General features: G+C 42.7%; 1 long non-coding RNA gene across 1 annotated transcript; it reads right to left on the minus strand.

Annotated features, from left to right (window-relative positions):
• Window positions 1–15052: 15052 nt before the first annotated feature.
• LOC311521104 lies at window positions 15053–23574 on the minus strand. The gene is made up of 3 exons (XR_014711795.1): window positions 23405–23574; window positions 22199–22292; window positions 15053–15654 (listed from the first exon to the last, which is right to left on the minus strand). It is a non-coding gene; the product is annotated as an uncharacterized lncRNA (long non-coding RNA).
• Between the last annotated feature and the right edge of the window lie 104 nt (window positions 23575–23678).

Raw genomic sequence — 23678 nt, forward strand, 5'->3', positions numbered from 1 at the left:
AAAGCAAATAAAAGATATTAAACATACATGTCATTGTAACAGAGTGTGCTACTCACTGCTCAGCAGTGCCTCCTCATGGCTCATCTGGGGAATTCACTCCCCACTGTCCACACCCCATTGTGCAATTGTTCAGCCCATTGGCTCAGTCACTCTCTCTGCAGCCCCCTCTTCTCTTGTTGGGGGAAGAGCTGCTATGTCTCTCCTTTGTGGCTTAGCTCTCCAGACAGGTCAGCATCATCCTCCCTTTCCTGAGGGTCTTACCAGAGTCTCTCTCCACAAAGTCTCAGGCAGTTTCCACATCTACTGTGCTGAATGCACCATTCCTACAGTGGCTTACAGGGGAACCTGGGCCCACCCCCTATCCAATTCCAATCCAACCCAAACCAGCAGTTCAGTTCTATATGCTCCTAGACTTCACTACTCCTTCCATAGACTACTTCCTACACTCCAATTTTAGTCTCATATTCTTCCACCTTATACCAGAGTATATGACTACAGACTTTCTTACTGCAGTTTTCTGTTGCCAGCTGCCTGGCTTTCTAGAAGCCCTGCCTGTTTCTGCCCAGGTGAACTTCATCCCCAATTAAACCTCATTGTATCCTATCTCCCCTTCAGGTGCTGTCTATGGCTAATTGGTCCCTCTTGCCTAGATTAACCCCTCCAGAGCTTGGGGGGGGGTGTGACTGCCCAATCACAGTTGTCTAAAAATATTTGCTTAACAAGAAATACATGTCAAAATGCCTGGGAAGATGAAAAGTTTATAAGATTCTGTAATATCTCCCTAATATCCTGAATTAATCACTGGTCTGAAACTTAGACTCACTGGGTTTCATTCAGATTTCAGTAGGTGCAGAGCAGATTCATAACATTTTGCAATCTTCATTTTGGGAGGGAAGACAGATAATTACACTGGAACCCTAAGCTGATGTGTTTCTTTAAATATTTTGAAGGAGCATTGCCAGGTTTAAAAATCATGGGTCAAATCTCAACTGGTGTAAACTGTGTAGCTCCATTGACTTCAATATGGCTAAAACGATCTATGCCAATGGAAGAGCTGACCCTATATATTGTGTAGGTGTTGTATGCTCTATTTTAAGTAAGATTACGTTTGTAAAATTTATCACTTTTTGTTGCCTTTTTACATAGCTCAAATAAAGACATAAAGGAAAATAACAGACAAATAAACGTAAAAATCATTGAGAAAAAGTATACGTTTCCCATCTAATGCCATTACTTTGCCATTTACATCAAGTATGGGTTTTCAAAAAACTGAGATAGACTTCAAGGTCAGAAAGGACCATTAGATCAACTAATCTGATCTCCTGTATTACACAAGCATTAGAATTTCACCCAGTTACCCCTTTATTGAGCCCAATAAAGTTTGTTTAACTAAAGTATATTTTCCAGAGAGGCATCCAGTCTTGATCTGAAAACAATAGGAGATAGAGAATCCACCACCTCTTTTGGAAGTTTGTTTCAAAGGTTAATTACCTGCATTATTAACAATTTGTGCCTTATTTCTAATTTCAATTTGTCTGGCTTTAACTTCAAGCCATTAGTCATTGTTAAGCTTTTCATTGCTAGAATAAAGAGCCCTTTATTACTCTATATATTCTCACAGTGAAGGAATTTATGCACCATAATCAAGTTACTTCTCAGTCTTCTTTTTGATAAGCTAAGTGGATTGAACTTTTATGTCCCACACGGTATGTAATTTTCTCCTTGTATAATTTTTGTGGCTCTTTTCTGTACCCTCTCCAATTTTTCAATGTACTTGTGGACATCAGAAAGGGACACAGTATTTCAATACTGTGATTGGTGTTGGTATTGGAATAACAATCTTAACAATGCTATATACAGAGATAAAATCACTTCCCTACTCCTGTTTACTACTCTCCTATTTACACATCCAAGGATCACATTAACCCTTTTTTGCTACAGTATCACATAGGGAGCTCATGTTCAATTGCTTGTTCACTATGACCCCTAAAATCCTTTTCAGAGTCAGTACTTTCCAGGACACAGTCCCCCATTCTGTAGGTATGGCCTGCATTCCTTGTTCCTAGATGTACTACTTTTGTATTTGGCTGTGTTAAAATACATTTTGTTTGAATGCACCCAGGTTACCAAGTGAACGAGATCGCTTTGTATGACTACCTGGTCCTCATTATCATCTACCACTCTGTCAATCTTTGTGTCATCCACAAACTTTTTCAGCAATGATTTTATATTCCAGTTTATTGATGAAAATGTTGAATAAGCCTAATACCAGTGGAACCCCACTAGAAACGTCCCTGTTCAGTGATAAATCCCCATTGACAACCACTTTCTGAGATGTCAGTTAGCCAGTTCTTAATCCATTTAACGTGTGCTTTGCTGATAATGTATAGTGCTAAATTTTTAATCAGAATGTTATGTAGTACTTAGTCAAATTCTCTACTAAATGGTAAGTGTATTATATCTATACAGTTACAATTATCACCCAAATTTGTAATCTCATCAAAATAAAATCAGGTTTTTTCTACAACATCTATTTTCCATAAAACCTTCATGACTGTCATTAATTATATTCTCATACTTTAATTCTTTATTGATTGAATCTCATAATCAACTTTTCCATTATTTTGTCTGGGATTGATGTCAGGCTAACTAACTTATAATTTCTCAGGTCATACTGTTTACTTTATTTGAATATTGGCACAATATTAGCAATCTTCCAGTCTTCTGGAATTTCCTCAATATTCCAAGATTTATTAAACATGAACATCAGTGAACCAGAGATCTCCTCAGACAACTCTTTTAGGACTCTTGCATGCAAGTTATCTGTACTTACTGATTTAAAAATATTTAGTCAGCTGGTAGCCAGTGCAGAAAGCGGGGGTTCATCTCATTCAAAAGATGGGTAGCTCTATTCTGGAATAGTCAAAGCTTCTGAATGGCTTTCATGACTGTCCCAGGTACATACTGTTACAATAGTCCTGCCAAGATTTGCTGAAATTTCATAATCTTGGATAGCTTGGAGGCTTGATAAAGACTGGAATATGGAACTTTCACTTCCAGGCCATTGGTTCTAATCTGTACCTACTTACCATTGTTTTAATCCTACTGATCACCAAAGGTGGCTGTTCAGTGGCCTATATGAAGTAGCCAGTTAGCTTCTACAACACAGAAACCACCAATTTAATATCTGTGCTGACAATCTCAACAGACAAACTATGGATTATAGACCTTATCCTGCTCTTGCTGAAGTCAAGAGGAGTTTTGCTGTTGACTCAAATGAGAGCAAGACTGGGTTTATTATTAACATGGAAAACGAGTTACCCTAAAAATGGTCTGTTCAGGTCAATGGCACAAATTGGCAGGGTCAAGAAAAGATTGCATTGCATTGCATCTACATACTGTGGGAATTGTCTTTCAATAAATTTAACTGTATAAGGAAGAATAGACACAGGAGAATAGTTAACCAGGTTGGCTTATCACATAAAAAAATATATATATTCAAACAGTGTAAACTAATCAAGCAGGTAGAAGTCTTCCTCAGTCTGCTAATATATAGAGAGAATGAAGAAAAATTACCTGTAGGGATTTCAACACTCATGATGTGGACACTGGGTATCAGTTTGGCACTCTCCATTTAGAAAGCTAAAAACATCATTCCATAGTGCTTTGTAATTTTATTTGTAATTAGTTCCATAATGCACTTTAGTTTTGGAAATATAGGTGTACTGTATGGCAGCAGCATGGACATATAGGGTCTGATTCAACAGAGTTACTCCTGATTATCATTGTTGTAAATGAGAGTACAATCAGGCCAAGATCATTTAATATGGGCATGATTGATATAGAAATTCAATACCATTCTCCAATGCGATTTATAGAGTTGTGAATGATAGAAATTAATAATTTCTGTGGATACTTGAAAATGGGATCAGTGTGATAGTTTATATAATTAACTACCAAGCCTTGAGTCCTTTTTTCTTGAGCCTTCTTCTAAGCCCTGGAATGGGGATAGGGGACAGTGTATAAGGGCATCTTTTTGATTGCCAGGAACTGACAGTTATGTGAGCCACTAACACAGTAGAAAAAAAATGAATAGACAAGGATCCAGCATAGATTATGCAATATGGAGTGCAAACCAGTAATTTAGAGACAGGATCATATGGTGTGTGTTTTTTTTTTAAGCCTAGGATTTGATGGGTAGACATTTAATTTTATCACTTATTTTTCTTTAGAAACTTTTATCTAAAATATTCATTTGACTGCCAGTTGGAGCCATCAATTATTAGAATAACTTCGCACTGGATCAGGCTGGGGGTTGAAATGATAAATTCATTTGATGTTCAAATTGGGGGAATGAGGAAGCACCAATGCAATTATAGGTAAACCTTTATTCTTCCCTGCTTACATTTTAGGGTAAAAACAGACTAGGTCAGGGTGCTGTTTGATTAAAGGCCATTCATGCATGTTAAATGCATCTTTGGCATTAAACATGTGTATTGTTCCCCAAGAGTGTTACAAAAGGACCTCCCATGACCATGTTTGAACTCAACATTAAAGTGCACCATTAAACAAACCTTAGCCAGAGGTCAGCACAAAGTAATATATTTTGGATGCCCTCTGGATGGAAAACTCTGTAGCCAATGCATCTGCCCTGCTTGTTGGTTTGTGTAGAGGGCATATAAGGGGGTATTGGCCAGAACATGCTGAGATCAAGCACTTCCTGGAGGGCAGAATAGCTGTTAGGGGACCATTACAAACAAACATAAATTAGTACATTCATAATATACAACAAAATGATATTTTTAATGAAGAGTCTCTTTTTGCTCCATTTAGAGCAGCTTTTCAGCGCATTTGCACTGCCAGAGTATATTCATTTTGTGGCCCAGTAGATATACTGTATTTTTAGGAATAAAATACAAAGATTTTTGCAAGTGAAGCAAGTACCAGTTTGTTTAGCAGGTGGTATTGTCCTTTATGCAACTGTGTAGAATCTAATTTCAATAATCCAAGGAATATTCTATAATTGTGCCCTTGTATGCAGCACTATCAGAGCAGGCATGACAAGTAATTGACATGGTAATGGATAGAACAAACCCTAGATCTGACAGCTTTGTAATGTTACATGATTTTAAAGATATAATGAATCAGTCTCACCCAACCAAGAAATATATTGCTTTAGCAAAACAATCCATAAAGAGAAGTCTGCTATATCAATGGCAAACTCCACAGAGTCTATAGTTAAGGATAAGTTACTGTGTACACAGGAGAGGGCATCTTCTTATGATAATATATATACTTTTTCAGTTACATACATTAATTGTTCCTTCTTTCCTTACCTTGCGTTCCATCCCATTCTTTCCCCTTCCTCTCTTTCTGTCTTAGTGTTAGCTTCCTACCTTCACCAATGTTCTTTTGATTCTGCTTGAAGCCCTTCCCTTCCAGTCTCTTTTCATATATCCCTTCTTCCTCTCTCTTCCATACCCCCAATCTTTTCCCCACTTCCTCAGTTTAGAACTTGTTTTCTCCATCACAGAATCCATCAGTCACACTCACTGCTTCCCATGCACACACACAAATCACATTATGTCCCTGTCACACACAAAGACTCAATGCCCTAATACTCACATCCTCTCTCTCCTCTGATCCCTAGAGCTATGACTCCATCTCTCCTGCCCATCCCAAACCCAGTGGAGCAGGGACAAGGAAAACAATCTTGGCGATGTTTGGAGGCAGAGACATTTGGAATCTCTTAAAGGCCCAAGAGATTATTTTTCTCCTTGGCTCCTACAAGGGATTTTCTCCACATAACACCTTACCCACCCCAGGGAGGTAACTGCTTCTGAAGGGATTATATCCCCCTCAGATGACAGCATAAATGGCACTGATCTGACAGTTATACATGCACTGTCCCAGACCAGATAGAGCTGAGGTGAATCCTAAATAACTGCTCTGTGCTGGCATTAAGGGGGAACTGATACTGGCAGTGGGATATACAAGGACTGGGGACTGCAACTGGCAAAGGGTAGGGAATGGAATTGGACAGTGGTGTCAGGGAAATGAAGAAGAAGTGAGGGTATGGAGAAATGGGAGAAGGAAAGAGCTACAGCTCGGAAGGAGGAGAGGATAGGATGGCAGCAGTTGTTGTAGGGTAGGGTAGAGGGATATGTAGGGAGAGGAGGGCAAGAGAACCCAGATTATTTATTTTACTGGGCTTGTTTGTTCTGCCCCATAATCATTCAGCATTAGGAAGAGGCATGGACTGCTTGTTCTGGAGACTGGTCCTGTATCTAGGACAACTTGCTGGAAATTCAAAAGACAAGGTGGATGAGGTAATATCTTTTATTGGACCAACTTCTGTTGGTGAGAGAGACAAGCTCTTGAGCTACATAGAGCTCTTCTTCAGGTCTGAGAAAGGTAATCCCAGCATGACAGTAAAATGCAAAGTGGAACAGATTGTTTAGCATAAGTAGTTAGCACATATTATAACAGTTTCAGAGTAACATATTATAAGGCACCACTCAAGGTTTAGCGTAAGTATTTAACACATATTGTAAGGCATCACTCAAAGTGAAAGTCAGCAACCTTGACAATTAAGTCTCCACTGGAAATTCCTTGTCACATGCAGTACATAGCTTTTGTATGGTTCTATTTTTAATCAGTTTAATGTCATTTGTGATGTGAAATTATTTTGTTTTTAATGTTCTCAGTGAAAATATAAGATACCATTTGTTTATCATTCAGTTCTCTCAATTATAACAATTACCTGTCAGTCTGGGATATTTCTCAGGGGAGAAAAGAGAGGAATAGGTAACGAGCAGGGATCCGCAACCTTTGGCATATGGCCTATCAGCGAAATACGCTGGTAGGCTGGGATGATTTGTTTACCTGCAGCGTTTGCAGGTTCGGCCATTTGCAGCTCCCACGGCCGCGGTTCGCTGTTCCATGCCAACGGGGGTTGCGGTAAGTGGTGCGGGCCGAGGGATGAGCTGGCCACCACCTCCCAAAAAGAGCATTATAACTTACACTATAACTTGCTGTATATTGTTTTGATCAAAGGCACTAATGCCTTACACATTAGGGGTCAGTGATGTATAAGCAGTCAGGATGAAACTCCCCAAAGAAAGAGCTCTAAAGATGCCATGTAGTAACCCCACCTAAAGAGTTGTAAGGGCATTGTGGGGGCTTAAAGCACTCATTTGTCTGGCCCTTGAAGCTCCTTTGTGTTACAGAGCAGCTGTACAAAAGTACAGATGCCCAGGTCACCTGTCTAGGCCATATGGGCTAAGTGAACAGCCTTGAACCAGAGGTTTGCCAGGTAAAAAAATGAAGGGATTGAGGAAAGAAAAGGACCACAGAATTTAAGAAGTTAGACTTGTGTGAGGCCTGGAGAGGGATGAGGTGTATGACAACTGCTTCTGGAAACAGGGCAGGAGTGCAAGGGGGAGCTGGCTGTGTGCTATTTGTTACCACCTCTGTTCCAGGAAACAGGATTTCTGTACATTTTCTAAATAAACATAATACACTAAAAAAATGGATGACTCCAAGTCACTGACTTCTGGCCTAAAATAGAAACTGAACTGCAAGGCCCCTAAAACCTACATGGCTCAGCAAAAGAACAACAATATTTTCATCCCTGTTCTAGAATTTATAAAATTGTACTTGGATTAGGCTTCCCTTTTCATAAGGCTATTACATTTCTGTTGTATTAATTACGTGGGTTCATTAATTATTGCCATAAAATGCAGATTGTGTTTGTTGTAGTAGTAGAACTGTATCCTTCAATTCTCACACACATTTTCATACTGAAATCAGGGGTGTGATTGCAGCTTGTGTAGGTGTACCCACCCTAGCTTTAATTTAGCTAGCACAGCTAAAAATAGCAGTGAAGACCGAGTGGCATGGCCCCTGGGGCAGGCTAATCACATGACTATGTACCCAGGATTCCGGGTGGGTTTGTATAGCCTGCGCTGAAACCTGCATCACTGTGTCTCCAGTGCTATTTGTAGCGGGGCAAGATAGATTAAACCTAGGGTGGGACTGCAGATATTCTTACATGAGCTGCACCTCCAATTGCTGAAGCAAGAGGCACACTCCCACTCCAACACCCACCTAGCATCAGGTTTGATGGATGCTTCTTGTGGAGGGGGGACACTTCCCACTCATGACCTGTTTTCTTCCCTACTTCTGCAGCTCCTAGCCCTCACACCCACCTGTAACTTCCTACATGATGGCAAAGGGACAAAGGAAAAGGAACAGAGACCCCCCTCTCTCAGCTAAATTAAAAAAAAAATTAAAGCAGGAATTGAACTCCCATAACAGGGCCTTCTAAATACTGCTACCCAGCCCTGATCCAACTTCTGGGGCTTTAGTCACTAGTAACCATTTTCTATTAGCAACTCAGGCAGTGACTGCAGCAAAGAAGCTTCTATCATGGTAGTTCTGTGCTTGCAGCAGGGTAAGTGCTTAGTAAAAAACTACTGTGACTGTCATCCCTTTCTGCAAAGTCAGTTTTCTGGACATTACACTGCTGCTTAAACAGGAACACACAGGAATTTATTTAACAAAATGACTACATCATTGCTTTCAAGCTGAAAATTTCTGTATACATTGCTTTGTTTTTAGTGCTGATTCTGGTAAGCAGATAACGTGAACTGCTAGCTAGTTACCTGACTTCAAGGTAGTGAGAGGCAGCAGCTGGATAATCCTATTGGTGGCCAATACCTCTAGAGATTTCAATGCGGTGTAATGGAGAGTGATGATCAAAAAAGAGAATATTTGTTGGATGTTTTCTGGGAAAACATCTACCTCTGGTGCTCAAAGTTGGAATTACCACTGAGAAAAGAAAGCTGTTTGTCATTAACCATTCCAGAAAAAACCCTAGGTACATATTCCCCTTCTGATACACACCTTAATGGTAGCTCTGCACATATCAGGAGAACATAAGCCTTGGGACATCAAGTTCTGATGTGTGTATTCATAAATACAAATATAGCATGGTAGGTTGACTGTAGACAATAAATTCTGCTTGCTGACTCACAGACCAGAACTAGGCACTTTATGAATAGTGCTCATGATACTCCCATGCCATTGGATCAGTTTCTTTCTTTGTGATCAGAGAGCACTACTTCTCTCTCTGCCTCTAATATGGGGAGTCAAATGCCATTCTGAATGAGTCGAAATGACCTAATGATGTATAGAAGGAAATCAGTGATGCATGAAAGTAGGGGGAAGGGAAATGCAGGTAATCAAACAGTGTAAAGGGTTGTCTTGTAGATCATTAGATGAAACTTGAAAGATATGCACAGTGTGGTAAATAGGGAAACTTTAGCAAGGAATTCATGCCTTGCTCCATGTTTAAAGAATTACTGAATGCATCCAATGAATTGAGCTATAGCTCAAGAAAGCTTATGCTCTAATAAATTTGTCAGTCTCTAAGATGCCGCAAGTACTCCTTTTCTTTTTGCGAATACAGACTAACACGCTGCTACTCTGTAACCTAAAAGAACAGGAGTACTTGTGGCACCTTAGAGACTAACAAATTGATTAGAGCATAAGCTTTTGTGGGCTACAGTCCACTTCATCGGATGCAGAGAATGGAACATATAGTAAGATATATATATATATATATACACACACTTACAGAGAAGGTGGAAGTTGCCATACAAAGTATAAGAAGCTAATTAATTAAGATGAGCTATTATCAGCAGAAGAAAAAAACTTTTGTGGTGATAATCAAGATGGCCTATTTAGACAGTTGACAAGAAGGTGTGAGGATACTTAAAATGGGGAAATAGATTCAATATGTGTAATGACCCAGCCACTCCCAGTCTCTATTCAAACCCAAGTTAATGGTATCTAGTTTGCATATTAATTCAAGCTCAGCAGTTTCTTGATGAAGTGGGCTGTAGCCCACAAAAGCTTATGCTCTAAAACATTTGTTAGTCTCTAAGGTGCCACAAGTACTCCTATTCTTTTTGTGGATACAGACTAACATGGCTGCTACTTTGAAACCTAAAGAATCACTGTTACTTCCCAAAAGACTTTGAGAAAACATTCTATTGACAGATAATTTTGTTGCTACACTGTAGCATATGTTGAGGGTTTTTCTTCCCAAAATTTCCAAACCTGAGTGCCAAAAGTTAGGCACCTAAAGCCATATTTAGGTACTTGAATAAAGTTGTCTAGTTTGTACAGGTACTAATTTCTGCAATTTAAACAGGTATTGTAAGTCCTCAGCTTCTTTGAAAATCAGGTCATAAAGGCATCTAGGATGGGATTTTCAAAGGGGGCATATGATAGTTTGACACCCAACTCCCAACTGAAATGGGCACCTAATTCCCTTTATCCCCCTTTAAAAATTCCAGTCCTAAACTTTAGGCACTCAAGTTTGAAACACTGTGTTCAAGATCTTTGTTCCCTGAGAATTCAACTGCTTCTGCTGCTATTTCTTGAAGGAAGCATAATTAGGGTGACCAGATGTCCCAATTTTATAGGGACATTCCCAATATTCAGGGCTTTGTCTTATATAGGCACCTATTACCCCCCACCCTTTTCCCCAATTTTTCACACTTGCTATCTCGTCACCCTAAGCATAATCTTCATTTGTGACATAAAATTATTTGCACAGAAAGTAATTATTTGCACAGAAAGATTAGCTCATGCAACAAAAACATTGAGATTGATTTGCTCGCAGGCAGCTGGCCCCCAGCAGTGAAAGTCTGTCTGGAGAATTGGTCACAGCAGTGCAAAGTAGTGACAAGATCAAGTCTGAAATTCCTGGTGCTGCTGAGAGAAAGGATCTGAGGCTTGGCCAGGGCACCCATGAAATGTATTGACTTAGCACATCTCCCAGGAGCTTCTTTAACCCATATTTTACAGCTGTGTTGCCTGGAAGCTGTTAATGGCTTCCATCAATCACAGACCTGGTTAAAGATGAGGGGTGTGCTAGTAACCACCCTTCATTCAAGCTAAACAATTGGGCCCCTTTTATGTAACGGTGACAAGTTTCAGAGGGGTAGCCGTGTTAGTCTGTTTCAGCAAAAACAACGAGGAGTCTTGTGGAAGCTTATGCTCTAATAAATACGTTAGTCTTGTCTTTAAGGTGCCACAAGACTCCTCGTTGTTTTTCTGTAATGATAGCTGATACAATAGAACTTACCCCCGAAGGCACCGGGCCACATGGCAACTGTTTCACAGGGACAGATTGCAAATGCATGGGCCTAGGGCTTGTTTGGCAAGCTCTGTGTGTGTAAGAACCACACAGCCCATAGATAAATACAATGAGGAGTCCGGAGCCCATAGATAGCGAGAGAAGCAGTTGTCAGCATGGCCCCGAAAAAAGGCAGAGAGAGAGAGAGAGAGAGTGCTCCTTAGGGCACAGGACTCACTAGAAAGGCAGGCTTGGAAATTGTGAGCAAGGAAACTTTCTGCTGTTGTTTGTGTCTAGTGTGTTCAGGATGTCAGGAGGGGATCCCCCAGGGGCTGTGGAGGAATATTCCAGGTCCCCAGTATCTGACTGCACACCAACCCCTCTTTTGGGAATGCAAGGGTTAACCCTAGGGCCAGACACCACACTTAGCAGTAGGGTAATACTTTATCTGAAGGGAGCAAGCCCCAGTCACTACCAGGGTAATCACCCCACCTAATGTGAGTTACAGCAAACACCAGTCAATACTAGGGGCAGACCCCAATAATACAATGCACCAAATATTCCATGCCTAGATAGACAAATCAATGCTCTCTACCTTGAACTGACTTGCCACCTTCCACCCCCCTCTGTGCCCCGGGCATAGATGCTAACTGCATGGGTGCTCAGGGGCTCAAGCATCCAGAGAAAAAAAATAGGGGATGTTCAGCACTCACAGACCATGGCCCTGCCCCCACTCGATCTCTTTCCCCATAGCTCTGCCCATGCTGCACCTCTTCCTGCCCTGGCTCTCCCCCAAGGCCCCCAGTGCTTTCTCCTCTCTAGCCCTCCCCCAGTCACTCACCCTTAAGGCAAGAGAGGCAGAAAGGAGCAAGAGGTAGGTGGGAGGCACTCGGGGAGGGGGCGAAGAGGAGTGAGCAGGAGGCAGAGGTGAAAGTAAGCTGGTCCAGTCTGGTACACCATGCCAGACCGGACTGGCTTCCCCGGTGGTGATTTAAAGGGCCCGGTACTCCTGCCACTGCTAGGAGCCCCGGGGCCTTTAAATCAACTCTGGAGCTCCAGCAGCGGGGCTTGGGCCGCATTTTAAAGGGCCCGGGGCTCCCTGCAGTGGCAGGACCCCCAGGCCCTTTAAAGCACCGCTGGAGCCGGGCTCTGGCGGAGATTTAAAGGGCCCGGTGCTCCTGCCATTGGAGGGAGCCCTGGGCCCTTTAAAGCACCGCCAGAGTCCTGCCGCCGCTACGGGTAGAGGCAGCAGGGCTCCAGCAGGGATTTACAATGCCCGGAGCTCTGTGGCGGCCAGAGCCCCGTGCCCTTTAAAGCGCCACTGGAGGGAGCCCTGGGCCCTTTAAAGCACCGACAGAGTCCTGCCGCCGCCACGGGTAGAGGCGGCAGGGCTCCGGCAGGGATTTAAAGGGCCCAGGGCTCCAGCCACTGCGGGGAGCCCAAAGCCCTTTAAAGCGCCGCCAGAGCTCTGGCAGCAGGGCTCGGGCGGGGGCTCCCCGCTGTGGCCGGAGCACCGGGCCCTTTAAATCCCCACCTGAGCCCGGCTGCCACAGCCCCGGGGCTCTGGCAGCTGGGCTCCAGAAGGGATTTAAAATGCCTGGAGCGCTGCGGTGGCCAGAGCCCCAAGCCCTTTAATTCACCCCGAGCCCCGGGGCTCCCAGCCGCCTCTGCCGCTGGTAGCTCCAGGGTGATTTAAAGGCCCCAGGGCTCCCAGCCAGAGCTCCGGGGCCTTTAAATCACCTCTTCCAGCTGAGGCCACACCCCCACGCAGGGCTCCGGCATACGATAAGTCCTTTAAATTACTTTCACCCCTGGTGGGAGGCACTCTGGCAGGGGGGGCCTCAGGGAAAGAGGCTGAGTGGGAGCGGGGCCTCAGGGCAGAGTGGGCATGGAGCACCCACCAGCAAAACCAAAAGTCAGTGCCTGTGGCCAGTTCTGAAGTCAGAGTGTTCTGTGAACTCAGGTGCTGTTCCTAGCTTCTGCTGCATGGATCAGGGCTGATTCAGGCTGCTGTGGGTGCTGAGTCCCCATGTCTGTCCTCTCTGTGCTCAGTTGAGCTCCCTCCTCTTCTCTAGCCTGCTGGAGCAAGTGCTGCTCCAACTGAAAATCCTCCCACTCCCCAGCATCTGCTCCTCTGTTCAGTGTCCATCTAGTGGATCACACCTAATACCTTGTCTTTGTTTTGGAGTGGTACTCCCATGTGCCAGTGGGGCTCAGTCCTCCCATGACCACTTATCAGGTTCTCTTCTGGAGTGAGGCCTATCTGCTCCAATGGGAACCAGACATTTCATAGTCAATCCCTTGCAGCCATCCCAGGTATTTGAAGCAATTCCCACCCCCATAATAGGAGTTGATGAAATCCAGGGCGTGCTGCCCTCTTCTCCCCCCTGCCAATCAGGTTTTTTTTGGGGGGGCAGGGAGGAGAGAAAGCTGTGCACCACTCCCAAAGGGAAATAAGATTTTGTGTAATTCTTTGTAAATAAACAGGATTGCACCAAAGATATGCCTGTCTTGTACCATCAATTTTTGCTTCCTAATGGAAACAACTTTGGAAGGCTGTGAATACTGGCTAACCACGTGGGCTCAAAAGGGGCAACAACTGTTCTTCCCTGAGGGTACCCAGGGGAAGGAGGTAGTATAAATACAGCCTGTTCGCCATTAGTGGTGAATGACCCCATCGGTGCAGGTCGGCGTGCTCTTCATTCCCTGTACCAGCAGGGGTGAATCAAGCTCCCTGATTTTATATAACAGTCATTGCTGATAAAAAGAGAGAAAGAGAAGCATGGACATTATAGATCACATAAGCAAAATCGTCTCTAAAGAGTATGTTTTTCAGAGGTTTTCATGAGTTGTCAGGGAAACATTTTATCAAAGTTTGAAAGGAAATCCATTGCCACTTTCAGCTTGGTTAGCAGCTGCGAGATTGATCTCCTTTTTGGTACTAGTTATACATATAGCAGAAAGCTTTTTCCTAGAGAGCTTCTGTAAGAAAGCATATCTGATCTGTTGTGCAAGACAGAGTTCAGACTAGCACAGGTTCTGAAACAGAACTGTACAAAAGTATGAAGTGATATTTTTCTCTCCGGTTTTCTCTTTTCTATATTTCTTTCATATGAGAACAAATCATTGAAATTAGTTTAAGAATGAAAAAAGTTGAATTTTTAGTTAACTGCCTCAGGTATAGTCTACACTTAAAAATTAGATTGACCTAGCTTCTTTGCCCAAGGCTGTGAAAAATGTCACGCTTGAGTGATGTGGTTAGGTCGACCTAACCTGCAGTGTAGAAGCAGTTAGGTTGACAGAAGAATTATTCTGTTGACCTAGCTACTGCCTCTTGGAGAGGTAGATTAACTATATCAATGGAAAACCCCCTTTCAGCAATGAAGAAAGTCTCTACTCTGCTGCACTACCACAGCACAGCTGCACACTGTAGCTGTGCTGCTGTACTACATACATACCCTCAGAGAGAAAAGGATTTCTGTCTGACTCATAGGAACTGTTTGGACTGAAGTACTGAGTAGTAGAGTTAAACTCTATTGTGGAGCACTGAATGTGAGAACTCTACAGCACAAAACTGTGGAAATTAAAGGACTGGAATCCACAGTAAGCCGGGACTTTCGCCTCTCTGAACACAGAGTAGAAGGGCAGTTAGTGCTATAACTTCCCAAGTACTTTTAAAAATCATCTATAATAGTATTGTAATATTTTTGAGAGAACCCAATGAAATGGCTTGGCTTAACAGATTTCCTTTCATTCCTTTAGAGAGGGAATTGGGAATGGGATCTGATAAGATAAATAAGGCTGAGAATGCTAAGGGTCATTCATTTATTCTCAAAGATATTTACAGGAAGCCATACACACCTTCCAACTTGTGCAAAGCACAGTGAGATGTCCAGGCTCAATAATCATAGTACTTGGCTTTTATACAATGTTCTTCCTCTAGAGATCTCCAAACTTTTTACAGAGACAGATAAGTATCATTATTCCCATTTTACAGGTGCGGAAACCGACAAACAGAGAGTTGGAATGACTTGCTCAGGGCCACACAGCCTGTTGGTAGCACAGCCAAAAATAGACCCAGATCTGCTGACTCCTAGCCCACTGGACCATACCGCCTTGGTAGAAGTCAGTTCATAACATCTAAGAGTGATTTATGCAAGTTAAAGTATTTGTGCTTTCTCCATAGCAAAACTTTCCATTAGCAGGGACAAACATACTAGATCTGAGGTTCCCAGCTGCGATCCATGGACAACTACTGGTGGACAGTCTGTGGAGAGCTGGCTTATCACATGGTGCTGACTCCTCCTTATTTTCAAATGCTAAATTGCATTAAAAGACAGCTAAAATTACATTAAATACTTTTCTAATGTTACCTTTTCATGTCCTTGCTGTAGTTGCCATAAGGATTGTGATAAATGAAGGGGAGGGTAGCTCCCTTTTATGGACACTCAGCCAGCCAGTTAGCTACAAAATCCCTGTTAGTAGCTGTTCTCTACTTGCTTTACCTGTAAAGGATTAAAAAAGCCCATAGGTGAAAGGAAGGGAGTGGGTTCCTGATCAAAAGAGCCAATGGGAAAGGTAGAACTTTTTAAAATTGGGAAAAAACTTTCCCTTTGTCTGTCTGTTGTGGTTCTCCAGAGAGAGGACACACAGAGCAGCTATGCTGTAAGAAGCTTTAAACCACGTATGAAAAATCATCAGATCATACCTTGAAACTATTTATCTGAAACCCCAGATATGGAAGATCAGGGAATGTTTAGGAAGACGTGATTAGGTTTATCCCTTTTATTTCTTTATGGCTTGCGGACTCCTCTGTGCTAACCCCAGGTGCTTTTGTTTTGCTTGTAGCCTTTAAGCTGGACCTCAAAAAATCCATTCTTGATGCTTAATTATTATATTTGCTCTTTTTAAAATCTAGCCATAGCCTACATTCCAGATGTATTTTCTTTTTTTTTGTTTTTGATAAAATTTACCTTTTTTAAGAACAGGATTGGGTTTTTTGTGTCCTAAGAGGTTTGTGCATATGTGGTTTAATTAGCTGGTGGCAACAGCTGATCTCCTTTGTTTTCTTTCTCAGCTCTTCCCTGGGGGCGGGGCGGTGAAACGGCTTGAGGGTACTCCACAGGGAGGAATTCCCAACTGTGCCTTCCTGGGTCCAAAGGGTTTTTTTTGCACTTGGGTGGTGGCAGCATCTATGGGCCCCCACCTTCTGCACTCAAAGTGCCAGAGTGGGGAATCAGCCTTAATAGGGATTTTAAACGGAAGGTGATCCACCAATCTGTGTATTAAAATGTGGCCCACACTATGAAAAAGGTTGGGAATGTCTGTGCAAGATAATTTTTAGTAACGTGATTTCCACATATTGCATTTTTATTTCAATTTTCTTTGCTGTATAATCTTGTACATAATGTGAGTAAATATTAGAATTACAATTTCCTTTGTATCATTTTTAAGGATGTGTCTTCTAAGAGGCTTGTTAATCAGTATCATGGATAATGTGATATCAGAGTCACTTTCTTCTAGTACTGAAAAAGGAGCTTAATTAAATAAGAAAACAGAGTTATTGTTAAAGTTTTTCTCTCTCTCTCTCTGTTTCACGGTAGAGCTCATGCATAAAACCTTCCCCTGCCTGGATTTCTGAAGCAGATTTAAAGAAACAGTACACATATAGTCATGTCCTAGAGCAGAAGTTCTCAAACTGTGGTCCATGGAGCACCAGTGGTCCGCAAGCTCCATTCATATGGTCCGTGGATAGTTCCCTCTAAGGTGCGCACCTGGACAGTCGCACATGAGAGAATGAAGAGCCACCCACCTAATTAGTGGAGCTGCACAGGCATGGAGAAGACGCCCATGTAAGGTGAGGTGGTGGCTTTGGGGGGAATAAGGAGTATGTGGAAGGGGGCAGTGGGGTGAGAAGAGAGGGCGGGGGGAATTTGGGACGTGCAGGGATGCGGTGGCCAGAGAACGAGACGACTTTTCCCAGTGCCAGGGCTGCAGCTGCTGGAGAGAGATGGCCCTCCTACCCAGCCTCAGCTCTGTGGTTGCTGTGGGGGGTGGGGGTGGGGGAAAGATGCCCCTCCTTCCCAGCCCCAGCTCAGGGGCTGCTGCATTGGGGGAGAGAGGGAGAGACCCCCCTCCTTCCCAACCCCAGCTCAGGGGGCTGCCGCAGCAGGGGAGAGAGAGCACATCCATCGCATTAGAAAGGTAAGACTACTGATATTAAATAATGAGTTGTGTGCTTTTATTTGTAGAACAAAAAATGTTAATTATTTTTTTTATATAGTGCTTTTACCCAAACCGCTTTATGGTAGTTAGCTAATTGTACACACAACATTTGGAAAGATCATTAAGTGGCCTGCCGAGACCCTCAGCAATTTTCAAGTGGTCCACGAAAAAAAAGTTTGAGAACTACTTTTCTAGGTCAGGGGTGGCCAACTTGAGCACCCCGGCACATTGGAAAGTTGGCGCCTGTAGCTCCAGCCCCGGAGTCGGTGCCTGGACAGGGAGCCGCATAGTAACCTCTGAAGAGCCGCGTGTGGCTCCGGGGCCACAGGTTGGCCACCGCTGGTCTAGGTATTATTCTGGGGAAGGTCTATTGCCTGTGTTATATAGGAGGACAGACTAAATGATCATAGTGGTCCCTTCTAGCTTTGGAATCTATGAATCCATTAATAGAGTTTGTATAGATCAGGGTAAAGGTAATTTTTTCCAGAAATGTGTTAAGTAACATTTTAACTAACACTTTTTAAAATACTATGGTAGACAAGGCAAATTATATTATAACATGTTTAGGTGGACAAGATTATTTGCTTGAGGCAAACCTTAGACTCCCCTCTAGGGTTCGCCTCAACTAACACATTATAGTATAGATGTGCCCTGTCTGCATTAATGTTTTAAAATGTATTAGTTTAAATGTGTTAGCGAACATATTTTTAAAAAACAACACCTTTTATCCTCATTTAGAAAGAACCATTATAACCAATGAGGGTTTCAGGTGCATGGTTGCTTATCTGTCTATCTTCTTTGTGTTGTTCCCCAACCATGGCTCTATAAGGTCCAGTGATTTGGCCTCCCTCTGCATCACACATCTAGAGGAGCATGAGAAGGAAAGCATCACTCTTGAATTTCTGGAACAAAATCACTCTCCACTTACTCATGATTTCAGCCTTTGCATTCTCTGAACCTTATGTACAAACATCTCCCAATGAGTTCCTTACTTAGGCAGACACCAATAGTGGCTTTACTTTCAGACTGCTGCACTAAAACAATTAACCCTCTACATTACAGTCTTGAGGTTTCATCTGCACTACCTCTCTGTGTTTACTTGCCACTAATATTTGCAAATATTTGTCTGGTAGGAATATTCATAGACTCATTAGAAAATTGACATAAAAAGAGAATTTCAAATTTATAATAATGAGAACTACTCACACTTGAAACCTTGTTATATGAATGACATGAAGAAGAGCTCTGTGTAAGTTTGAAAGCTTGTCTCTCTCACCAACATAAGTTGGTTCAATAAAAGATATTACCTCACCCACCTTGTCTAATATCCTGGGATCAACAGAGCCACAAGAATACTCCATTTAAGAGTAATACTCATTCAAGTAAGGAACAGAAACATACCATGTGACCTGTAAGTCCAGTCAAAGGAGCTTTAATTTTGACTACAGAAAACTCAGTCAACTGCTTGTAAAGAAGCTTACACAGCAATAGTTTGAGAAATTATTCACTGAATAATTTTGAATAATTGGTGCAGCTGTAGGAAGGGGGACTGTAAGGGAGTAAGTTTCACCTTTGTTATCCTGGGGTCAGTTCTACACCAGACTTAGCACAGACTAGTACAATTTAGGGACTGTTCTTATCTACACTGACTGGATATAGTGCTAAAGGGCTTTCCACCTTTGTGGATTACTGGAGCGCGTTGTCCTCCAGATACACCAATTTCTTGCCCGTCCCTGAACTCAACATATCCCTTGTTCTATGGAGTCCCAATGGGTGGCATATCACAGAGCTCTTCTCACTGGAGACTCCCTTGTGCCAGGAGAATCTCCAGCTGAGGAGAGCCACCTGCTTTTCAGCCCCTTTGCACAATTTGAGAGATGCAAAGGGCCCAGATTGTAGGCGAGGATCTTCTGCCCCATAAAGTTAAAATGGAACATGAAAGCTGCGGGAGACTGAAATTAAGTGGTATAGGCAAGGGAGAAAGTTATGTTTAGAGAAAAGCTTTGAAAAGAGATGGAGAATTAATGAAGCCCAGAAATATAGAATAGCTCCTTCAGAGAGCAATAGCTGCAGAAGAGAAGACTCCACACCACTTGTATTGTGCTTTTGAGGAGAAAAACTGAGGAGGCTACTGCTGGATGAATAATGGAATGGGAAAAGGAGTGCAGACAGCCAGGGAACAGTTATTTCTGACATTTTCCTAAGGGTGAAACACTTCAGTTATTTGCCCTACTGAAAAATCTTCTCTAATATTTGATAATTTATAAATGGTTTCTGGGAGGAATGTAACAAATTGGCTGAGAATCAGGTCTGTAAGCAGTTGCTACACTCAACTGCACTTGTATATGAAAGGGGTGAAAAGGCCAATAAATTATTTTCTTGGCAGATCAAGAATGAGGAAGTTGAAAGATTTATCTTGGAAACAACACTGGATACACAGATGATAATTTCAGAAATTTAATCAAGCTTTTTTGTCACAGACTCCACTTGCAGCCATCTCAGTGCAGTGTCTGTTCAAGACTGGAGCATGTGATGTAGCCTGAAACTGAAAGGAACATTCAAAATTGTGCCCCTGTGGTACAGTCTCTTTGGTTTGTCTTTGAATAAGACAAATGATTTTTCTATGCTTAGGGGGTTGTAATTCAAAAGCCATTCCACTTGCCCAGTTAATTTGATCAAAATAATTTTGCTGGTAATGCACTAATTATCTCTAGGGCAGTGGTTCTCAAACTTTTTTTTCCATGGACCACTTGAAAATTGCTGAGGGTCTCGGTGGACCACTTAATGATCTTTCCAAATGTTGTTTGTACCATTAGCTAACTATTGTAAAGTGGTTTGGATAAAAGCGCTATATAAAAAAAAATAATGTTTTTTTGTTCTACAAATAAAAGCACACAACTCATATTTTAATACCAGTAGTCTTACCTTTCTCATGTGATGGATGTGCCCTCTCTCCCCTGCTGTGGCAGCCCCTGAGGTGGGGCTGGGAAAGTGGGGGTCTCCTGCATTGCAGCAGCCCACATGCTGGGGCTGAGAAGGAGGGGGATCCCTCCCTCTCTCCTCTGCTGCGGCAGCCCCTGAGTTGGGGCTGGGAAGGAGGGGGGTCTCTCCCTCTCTCCCCCACCACAGCAGCCACAGAGCTGAGGCTGGGAAGGAGAACCATCTCTCCCCGACAGCTGCAGCTCTGGAGCTGGGGAAAGTCATCTCTTTCTCTGGCCACAGCAGCCCTGCACATCCCAAATTCCTCTCACCCCCTCTTCTTACCCCACTGCCCCCTCCCACCTACTCCTTATTCCCCCCAAAGCCACCACCTCACCTTACATGTGCATCTTCTCCAGGATCCAGACACCTAATTAGTGGAGCCAGCCTGTGCGGCTCCACTAATTAGGTGGGTGGCCCTTCATTCTCTCGTGTCCAACCGCCCAGGCACGCACCTTAGAGGGAACTATCCATGGACCATCTGAGTGGAGCAGTGGTCTACGGATCACAGTTTGAGAACCTCTGACCTAGACCATATCTTTTTAAAAAAAATCCAATCTTGATTTAAAAATTGTCAGTGACAGAGAATCCGCCATGACCCCGGTAAATTGTTTCAATGGTTAATTACCCTTACTGTTAAAAATGTAGGCCTTATTTCCAGTCTGAATTTCTGTAGCTTCAATTTCCACCCATTGCATCATGTTATATCTTTCTCTGTTAGATTGAAGAGCTCATTATTAAATATTTGTTCCCCATGTAGACACTTATAGGTTGTCATCAAGTCACTCCTTAACCTTCTCTTTGTTAAGCTAAATAAATTGAGCTCTTTGAGTCTATTACTATGACATATTTTCTAATTCTTTAATCATTCTTGTGGCTTTCCTCTGAACCATCTGCAATTTATCATCCATCTTGAATTGTGGACACCAGAATTGGACACAATATTCTAGCAGTAGTTGTACCAGTGCCAAATATAGACATAAAATAACCTCTCTACTCTGATTTGAGATTCCTCTGTTTATGAACCTCAGGATTGCCTTAGCTGTTTTGGCCACAGCATCACATCATCATATGATGAGACGGTATCATGTGTTGTTTCCCCAAATAGAGAGCAGAAATATTTATTAAATACTTCTGCCTTTTCTGTATTATTATTGATAATTCTACCATTTCCATATAGTAATGGACCAATACTATTATCGTGATTCTTTTTTTGTATGTTTGTCTAGATTAGGACAAGAAGTAGAGGTTAAATTGGAGATAGCTAACTCATATTAGCTAAACCAGGCCTCAATATAACCACAACCAGTTCCTGTATTGTAGACACAAGTTAATACATTTTACTTCAATATAGCTGGTCGAGGTCAACCTTCAAGGGAAAGCTAAGGTTCCTAGGGCTGACTTTAACCGGCACAATCAAGGTGAAAAGTGGTAACTTGCCTCAATGATAGGGAAAAAGTCATGGATAGTTAATATATGTTAGCCCTAAGCCTCAATGTCTAGACAAAAACCTTGGACATAACAAGATTGTTTGCTGTCCTGTCTTCTTTTTTTTTTTTTCCTTTTTAATGGTCTATTTTTATGTAAATGGATTAGGCTACGCTTTATTGATTCAAGGAAATCTTGTACAAAATTTCCATCCCAGGAATAGTTCCACAAGAGACAATTCATATTCTAATGGCACTGTATGATAAACAAAGAAAGACAGTTATGCAGTTGTGTTAATATCTGATGCTTAATATTTTTCCCTTTGTACCTTGTCATTTACTTGAAGATAAAGTATACTAGACCTCATACAGCAGGTTTGAAAGTTGATCCAAACATTTTAAAATCATTATACAGTACCTGAGCCATTATCTGTGACAACTGTTGCTGGGATTATGTTACTAGTGAATATAGATTTCCTATTTGATATGGTGCTTGATAGGATTCTCAATATCTGGAAAGATGAAATAATAATCATTAATGAACAGACATTCCTTTCTATTACAGTGAAATGAATCAAAGCCCAGCAGATATGCAGGCTTTATTCCAAATACCATTAGCACCCTGCAAGTGCTACATTCAGGGGTGAAAGTAAAATGGAGCTCTTACTGGTACAGGGCTGCTCTGGCCTCCTTGGAAGGCATGGGGCCTCAGGTGGAAGGGGCGGGGCTGGGGTCAGCATCCCGCAGCTAGTCCATCTGAGCTCCCTGGCCCATGCTGCCCGGGGCTCCAGCGCCGATTTAAAGGGCCTAACCCTAACTCTTTTAAATTGCAGCCCTGGGGCAGCTACTTCTTTTGCCCCCCTCCACCCCTTCGGCGGCCGGGGTGTGGGGGGCAAAAGGGGCAGTGACATTAAAGCGCTGCAGCAGCGCTTTAACACTGCTGTCCCTTTTGCACCCCCCCATTGGCGGCCCTGCTGGTAGGGACACGGCAGCGCTTTAAAGTCAGTGGTACAGGCTGGTACTGGCAGCTATCTTTTATCGGTACGCCGTACTGGCCCGTATCGCCTTACTTTCACCGCTGGCTACACAGTAAATAATACCATTGGTTCTTTTGCTTTCAATAATATTTAAAACTTGCACTTAGTACTCGTTTAATATTTTAGTATTGGGCCAGTAAATAGTGTTATGAGTCTATCCTTTAAATTTCTCTGTTCCTAGATGTTTCTTACTAGCATTTTCTAGGTCTTTGTTTCACGCAGACATGGGCATTATCATTCTGTTCATTTTCAGTAATACTTGTTTTACATCTTCTAGTTTATCCTTGAACAGAGGCATTACTTCCGTGAACCACTAAGCAATGTGTAATTTGAAGATCACTTTCTTTGACTTATGGGTCTTCATTATTTTCTGTTTCCTGTTTTCCCCGTCTTTGTTAACTTTTTTTCTTTTTGACATTTTTTTGCATTCTGTTTTTTTTTAAAATCTCCCCTTCCTATTCCCCACTTAGCCAAAAGCACCATGCTGCATGAGGTGGGGTGGTGCTGTAAGATCAGACGTAAATTTTTCTGGCTTAGCTGAGTGCCATTGGAGCAAAGCAGAGAAGCTTCGGGCTGTAGCACTGTACCTGTGAACCGCTCCTGTGTTTGGATATTGTATTGCTTCCTTGGGAGCCAGTACTAGCCCAGGCTGTTCCCTTCCGCCCGGCACCGGACGTTGCCTCAGGAAGGAGACACCGCCCTTGTCCCCCATCACAAAGATGCCGATTCTCCCCTCAGTGGAGAGGGAGGAGGGTGACGGAGCCACACCACGCGCTCACAGGCCGCCGGGTCACGCCAACAGCTTGGGCGGAGCCTCACGCGCCTTCTCTCTTCCCCTCCGGGCCGGCGGCCACTGAGTTG

The sequence above is a fragment of the Lepidochelys olivacea genome, assembly GCF_965140295.1.
Source record: "Lepidochelys olivacea isolate rLepOli2 genome assembly, chromosome: 5".
Classification (NCBI taxonomy): Eukaryota; Metazoa; Chordata; order Testudines; family Cheloniidae; genus Lepidochelys; species Lepidochelys olivacea.